We start from the raw sequence: 8,171 nt of genomic DNA on the forward strand, positions 1-8,171 counted from the left end.
ATGTGAGTATGGGGGATTCTTTCCCTTTTTTTGGAAGTGATCCAAAAGTTAAACTGTAATCTGGAAATGTTGTTATATTTTGTCATTGGTTATATTTAACCGCTTATAATTGTTCCCCTTTTGGTTATTCTTTCGATTTGTACATATCAATTTAACTCCAACCGATAACTTGCCACTATGTAAAGTATTATCAACCTACCAGTGTAAAATATGTTGTAATTTGTTTTATGGTAAATAAAAAAAATATTATATATATATATATATATATATAGATATATATATATATGTATATATATATATATATATATATATATATATATATATATATATATATATATATATATATATATATATATATATAGGGACAGCTTAAGAAAACTATAGAAAACTATGGTTCACATTATTTAATACCAAAATAAAAACAAAAGCTCAGCGCTGTGTTCAAGTTTTGGGATTTTTGCAGTGGCCCTTGTGAACGAAATTCAGCGCGTCGTTGCAGAGTTTGTGCATGTTTAAAATACATAGACTTCCGTAGGTCCTGCCGTCACTTCCGCACACTGGCCTCAGTAACATCAGGCAGTCTCCATAACGGTCGCAGTCAGGACCGAAATCAAGAGCAACTAAAATAGATCAATTTCAGGTTAATAATTTAATTGAAGGGGGGGTTGTTAAGGCATATTCTATAACAATGCAGTCGTCACCTAAATTACACCAAAATTATATTTACTCCTGGTTGATAGTTTCCTGCGGGGGGGGGGGGGCGCTTTACAGTATAAGTCGGCTGTATGCAAAGTGTCAGTTTGACAAGAAATGTTGGATCCCATGAATGTACAGAGGCTTAGCAGAAATTCGAAACTCTGTTAGAAATTAATTTAGCTGAATAAGCTCACTTGTTAGGAAATACATTTATGAAAATGTCTGCACAATGTTAGAATAAAATGACACCAAAGTCCTAAAATAAAAATGTTTTTCAAGATTTTCAAATACCTTTAACGTATACATTTGTACAGTTAAATATATAATATATAAACACATTTAATCGGCACACTTTAAAAGCCTAGAAAATGTATTTATTTTAAACTTATTTTTACTCTAAACTATCTGTAGGGATGTGAGATTGCAGCCTTTCGCTCCATATGGGCCACATATGGTAAAGTCAGTCACCAAATTATCTTTATTTCAAGAATACGGTGTAGTAGCGTATACACATATTGATTTTTTTTCTATTACAATTTTCATATTATCGATGCTAAATTAAAACAAAGCAAAATTGTTAAACTACTCACAAGCAAGTGTGAACAACGGTATAAGCCTCAAAAGATTCATCGAGAAAATCTTGGAAAGATTGCTGTTAGAAAGTAAACAATACTGTTGACCACTCTAGTTAAAAGAAATAAAACACGAACACATATTTAACAACAGCTTTAAGTGCAAACGATCCTGGTTATAAGACAATGCAATATTTAGCCTTCTGGGAAAGTAAAGCTAAAAAATTGTCTGCAACCAATACCCAAATGAATTTACAATTATTTAACAATTTAAAAATGTATTTACACATGTATATATGCAAAGTCAGAAAAATTGAATTTAGGCCTATTTAAAAATGTATAAATACAAAAATCAGAAAAATCAAATCGAACGTAGACCTTCGAAATGTATAAATACGAAATTAAAAAAAAAAACTGGAATGTATTTACACAAGAGGAAATACAGAAAAAATGGTATGTAAGCATACTTGTAAATGTTTTAAAAAATATTTTAAAAATTTAAAAAAAAATGGAATTTACTTAGAAATGTGTAAATAAAAAATCAGAGAACTTGAATGTACTTACACATGTATAAAGTCTCAGCAAATACTCCCTATAACATATCAATTACCTATTTGATAAATATTCCTATATACTTACTTTAAGTATGTTTAACCCTATAATGTCCGGTTGGTATATTTAGGACAGCCTTCGTCGGCAACCCAACAATACTAAAGTTTTTAAATAAAGCTACACAACATTAATTTACCGTATTCAAAATTCACGGTTCTTTTAATAAAGATGATTAAAGAATCGTTTTATTACGTGTAGGGGTTTTCGGCTAATTATGTAAATACTAAGAGGTCACCAACATAACGTGAAACACATTAGCTACAAATTAATCTATTCATTGGATTTGTATAAGTTCCTACAATACAATGTTTTTAAAAGTATTTGAAGTAATATTTTTTTTTATATATGCGATTCTTTTCGGCTACTTTTAAAATGACTAGGTCGTTTTATTGTTTCACACAAAGTTTTGGGACATTTTCTAGCCCTTACCTTTTTGCTGTATCCCTTTGAATAAGGAGCGATCAAATAAGTCTCCGATTTAAAAAGAGATTTGCAAGAAAATTATGTCTTTATAAAAATAAAATTTATCCAACCAAGAAAGGGTTAAGTCGAATTTATTTTTTATAAACGCGCAGTTATCCAATTACAAAGTATGCAGAGGAGATAAACCGATTTGAAAAAGTCAAAACAATCAATACATGACTAATAGGTACCTGTGATTCACATAAGAAATGGATAAGATATCAAAAGTAAACTCAAGTAGTTGTTAGCCTGACGCGGTAAAACGAATACCTACATAGAGTAGTAGAAGTGCTTCTAATAAAACAAGTAATTTAAAAAAGTCTAGTGACAATTTTAGCGCAATTTCCTTGTGTTATCTAAAAATAGCTCTGTCGTAGCGTAAATCAAGAGCAGGGTTAGTAAAACCATTGGTTAGTTATTAAAACGTTTTTTATTAATTTTTTTTTCAGTATTTTACATGTTTTATTTACAATAGAGTAACATGACTAAAAACCATTGCGCGCCCAGCTACCGAACGTGACGTCGCAGCCATTGAACGTGATGGCGCAGCTATTGAACGTGATGACGCGTGTGGTGTGGTTGCATAAAATGCCTACTAATTCGGTCCAAATTTTAATTAATTCAAAAATTTTTTTGTGACCAAACGAAAGGATATTTTTGAAAACTTTCTTCGGCAATATTGTTTAAAATTATGGCAGAAATCGATTGGTACATGTTTCAAGTCGCTTAGTGGTCTGGTTGCCGAGAGGTGGGCAAAAAACTTTTTTTTTTAGTTTTTTTTTCTTTTCCGGGAAATCCATGAAAGAAACCCGGAATTGTTATCGCCTATGTTCATCCTCGTAACTTGCTTAACATAATTGCGTTTGGAACTAGTCCTCGATATTGCTTCGTTGAGGAGGAGATATGATTTAAAGCTGAGGACACACATCCATCCATACATTCCCAGAAAAGACGAGTTAATAAACGCAATTCTCCAGAATGGAAATTGCGCTAAAAATAGTATCCTAACACCATATTTATATTTGCCACATGTATACTATACATTAGGCACATGTATATTATACTTGTCGCTGATTGATACTATACATGTCTAAAAAAAACTCTCAAATTGTAAGTATTATCATAACCCGTGAGAAAATGGTTTCATTTAAAAATAACTTGTGAAATTTTGTTTTTGCATAACTTATGTGTTGTAACTCCCAAGGTTTGCACACCTTCATTGTGACTCCCGAAGTACACACCTCCGTTGTGACTCCCGAAGTTCACACCTTCATTGTGACTCCCGAAGTACACACCTCCGTTGTGACTCCCAAAGTTTACACTCTTTCTTTTCTGTGACTTCAAACGTTTACAATTTGAGAAAAGCCGTGGAAGATGTGAAGTCATCAGTTGGAAGTAATACCAGACATCGTTACCATCACCATTCGTACCCAAGACACATGAGGCAGGTAAAGCGGAGTTCATCTGCATATGCAGGGTCAACACTATGCCCAGCCGACTTCACGTGAGTTTGGTACCCATCAGTTGGCTGGACTCTTCACTCAGGGACGTTCCAGTTATTTGAACCCGGATTTGAACTCGAGACTCTCGGGTTAGCAGTCTATCTCTCTGCCGTTAGGCCACGCGGTCCTATATACGTTATGTTCTGGTAATACAAAATGATTACATTTATTTAGGCCAAGTGGTTATTGAAATAATTACCTTTCTTACACTTAACTAATGTGAAACGTATTACCTTTATTTTGTACTGGTGTATGTGATGCCTCCATTAACATATCAGTAGTATCAGCTCAAGTAGATCCGGGTTATGTAAAGACTCATACATCATTTGGTAAGTATCACCTTATTTGATTCTGTTTTAGGTGACGTCACTTACATGTTGGGGCTAGTATCACCTTATTTGATTCTGTTTTAGGTTACGTCACTTACATATTGGGGTGGGGCTAGCATCACCTTATTTGATTCTGTTTTAGGTTACGTCACTTACATATTGGGGTGGGGCTAGCATCACCTTATTTGATTCTGTTTTAGGTTACGTCACTTACATATTGGGGTGGGGCTAGCATCACCTTATTTGATTCTGGTTTAGGTGACGTCATTTACTTGTCGGGGCTAGTATCACCTTTATTTGATTCTGTTTTAAAAATGCATGTTCCTGCAGTTGTAACGTCTGTACTTTACTTAGATTATATAACAGTTAAATGTATATGAATGTATGTTGCGAGTGTGTGTAGTAAAAAGGCGAGATAAAATATAAATATAGTGTGGGTGTGCGCATGCGCGAAAGGAAAGGAAAAGGGAGGTAGAAGGCGGCAGAACAAGAAAGATGACGAAACTGGAAAGTCGTGTTTGTTGAGTAATGTAGCTGCTGAATATCAGTCTGAATATGTAGATCTAATATTAATAAAATTGTGAAATCTCCAGTAATGTGGTTGGTATTTGCTTTTAGTTTATGTCGTGAACCCAGTCACACAAAAGGGCTGTGACAGATTACATCTTTACATCTTCAAAATCGTTCATTTATTGAACTCTTTGTTTTGAAATTAACCCTAACTTTGTTCGAAGAAACGTGCTACAGGGGTAGGTTTAATGTAGCCTCAAATATACGCGGCATCTCTGGGCATTCATTTACCAAACAATGATTTTAGTAAAAAAGTACAGAATAATGTTTAGACCTAGAGATTCAGGGGGCAGATGAAGTAGAGTTTATATGTTTCTTGACATCGGGATATGAAGGGAAGGTGTGGTCAGCACTTTGCCCAGCCGCATTTACTTTCCTTAACATGAGTTAAGTACCTATTAGAGCTGGGTGGACTCAAGGACGTTCTACTGACATAATCTTTTAGGAGTCATCAAATTAATATAAGTCGAAATATAAGTCGGATGTTGGTAATATAAAGATACCATCCAGTTCTGATGGGTACCCGACTCACGTTTAGGAAAGTACATGCTGATGAGATACATCATTCCAAATTCAGTGTTCACAGAACCAGATAAAAAATTTAAATCTGCTTCATTCAATCTAAAAACGCAAGAAAGTAAGCGACACAACCATTAATTTCCGACTACATGAAGATTCTGAAATCAAGTATTTCATGTTTTTCCCCACATTTCTGTATGTGAAGTCCGCGTTTCGAAGCTGACCGACCGTGATACAAGTGAAGTAGAGTTCACCTGTTTCTGTGACCTCAGAATATAAAGGGATGGTATGGTCAGCATTTTGCCCAGCCGACTGTACTTCCCTTAAAGAGAGTTAGCAACCTATTACAGCTGGGTGGACTCAGGGAAGTTCTACTTGGATGTCGTGAATTAAGTAGAACAGCCCTGATTCCACCCAGCTGTAATTTTTACCTTTATTCCTAGTCTATAGAGAAGTTTTGTTGTAAATATAAGGTGTTGATTGGTAGTTTTGGTGTACGTCTATGGTACCAAATCATAGTTTAGAGAGCCGGTGTGTTTCCAAATCCATGATCCAGATTTCTAGTCTAGAAAACAGCATTATATGTCCAAAATATCATTCTATGAACGATTTGAACGCAAAAGTTTGAACATTAAACACAAGATATTATTAAACATATTTTTATACACAATATTTCTTTCATTATCTGATCAGGAAAGCACATAACAACCTGCTTAGGCATCCACAAGTTATGTATACACTGACATAGCAACCTAGTTTTGCTTTGTCAATTAATGCTAATATTGTCATAGAGAGATACACTGATATAGCAACCTATTTTAGCGTTAACAAGTAATGCTTTCATTGTCACATAAATATAAACAGACAAAGCCACAAAGATTAGATTTAACAACAATGTTTCATTGTCACAGACAGATAAACAGACTTATCAACCTATTTTAGCGTTAAAAAGTAATGCTAATATTGTCATAGACAGATAAACAGACTTAGCAACCTATTTTAGCGTTAACAAGTAATGCTAATATTGTCATAGACATATAAACATACTTAGCAACCTATTTTAGCGCTAACAAGTAATGCTAATATTGTCATAGACAGATAAACTGACAAAGCAACCTATTTTAGCGTTAACAAGAAATGCCAATATTGACAAAGAATGGATTTGACAAATAATGCTTTAATTATCACAGACATAGCAACATAGTTTGGCATCAACAAGCAATGCTTTCATGGTCACAAACTACAGAATACATCAGCTGGAAGTCGTCATTGTTACAGCCGATTTTACTAAGTTGCCCTCTGTGGCTCACGAGAGTGACACAGAGACTGCCAATGTTGTCGACGTTGTTAATCTGCGACCGTGCGACTTGCTTGCACCAATCTGTGGACAACATGGCGTCAGTGACGCATATCAAGTTGTCCTTCCATGAGCCGACAAATTCGAGTGGGGCCGCCGCGACCAGTGAGCCGAGTAGGAAGTAAGTCAGCAGTATCTTCATTGTCTGGTTGCTTTGGTCTCTGGGGTTTAACATCTGCCTAAGGAAGACAAAGCGAAGGCGTGGTCGAGCGGTAGAGAGCTAGACTGCTATCTCAAGATCGAATCCGGGTTCAAATCAGTGGAAAGGTCACTGAGTCCACTCAGCTCTGATGGGTACCTAACTCAAGTTAGAGAAATAAAAGCGGTTGGGTATGGTGCTGACCAAGCTATCATATGCCTTCATATGCCAATTTCTCTAAAGCAGATGAACTCTACTCCATCTGCCCGATGTGTCTTGTGCACGAACGGGAAATGATGATTGAAAACAAAATGTATGCATTGATTAGTTTGTGACGGGGTGTTATTGGAACCAGTGGGGTAACCACAGGGTTAGTGATACTACAGACGATATGGTAGGGTTTCGTTAAGAACAGCGTTTCTTTCAGACTTTTTTCTCCTGGAGGGGGAGGGCACGTGAAATTTTCAGGCGGAGGTAGGGGGAGGTTTAAATTTACCAGGAGGAGGGCAGCGGACACTGGTAAAGTATATATTTTTAAATATATATTCTATTCGCAGAGGGGGGGGGGGGTCGTTAGATTTTATTTCGGAGATGGGGGGAGGAACCTTGTATACCGACTAGCTATGCCGTTGTACATGTATTGAGCATCATGGTTACCGTTGTAGTGTCCAGAGAAGCCCTAACAAAGTCGTTAGATGTGTAACCTAAATGCGTGTAAAATAAAAATAAGTTTGATTAAAATTAATTAGCACGCCAGTTAATCAGTGGTGGACACACCTGATAGCCATTTGTCAACATGCAGTAAAGTCGCTACATTAAGAAGTTTAGTAATTGCTTACAACAACAGTATAGTATTTTAATTCAGTAATGTAACTATCTACTTACCGTACCTTTTTGGAGTTGTCTGTATCTAGACGGTATAGCATTGTATTTGGATGAAACAATATCTTAATCTCATTCGACTAGTATTGGATGATGAGAGACAGATGGTGGGTATCAACACCGGCAATTTTAGTATTGGATGTATGAAAGACAGCATCTTGATATTATCACTAGCGTGTTTTTTTTAGACATGAAATTTAATTATGTAGGTAGGTTTAGCATGACAAGGATTACTGTAATGAATACAAATATTTCATTTGATTTCGAAATTAGAACGTGTTAATCCCCTAGGGTTAGACTGAGCCCGTCGTTCATTAGTGTTGCTCAGTTTACGTTAGGTATTCGAGTGGATACATCGACCAATATATCTATATATATATACACACAATGGTGGATACATCTACACATTAGTGTATGTATCCACACAGTAGTGGATACATCCACAGAGAAGTTGATACATACACACAGTAGTGGATATATCCACACAGTGGAGAGTCTCCAAAGCAAGCACAGCAAAGATACAGATCTTTA

At 35.6% G+C, this 8,171-nt stretch overlaps 1 long non-coding RNA gene across 1 annotated transcript; it reads right to left on the reverse strand.

The window, feature by feature from the left end:
- Positions 1 to 389: 389 nt before the first annotated feature.
- Positions 390 to 1,885, reverse strand: LOC131943184 (uncharacterized). Its single transcript, XR_009386859.1, has 3 exons — positions 1,833 to 1,885; positions 1,287 to 1,348; positions 390 to 620 (listed from the first exon to the last, which is right to left on the reverse strand). It is a non-coding gene; the product is annotated as an uncharacterized LOC131943184 (long non-coding RNA).
- Between the last annotated feature and the right edge of the window lie 6,286 nt (positions 1,886 to 8,171).

This window comes from Physella acuta, unplaced genomic scaffold (genome assembly GCF_028476545.2).
Source record: "Physella acuta isolate Inbredline_101_S28 unplaced genomic scaffold, ASM2847654v3 ptg000445l, whole genome shotgun sequence".
Lineage (NCBI taxonomy): Eukaryota > Metazoa > Mollusca > Gastropoda > Physidae > Physella > Physella acuta.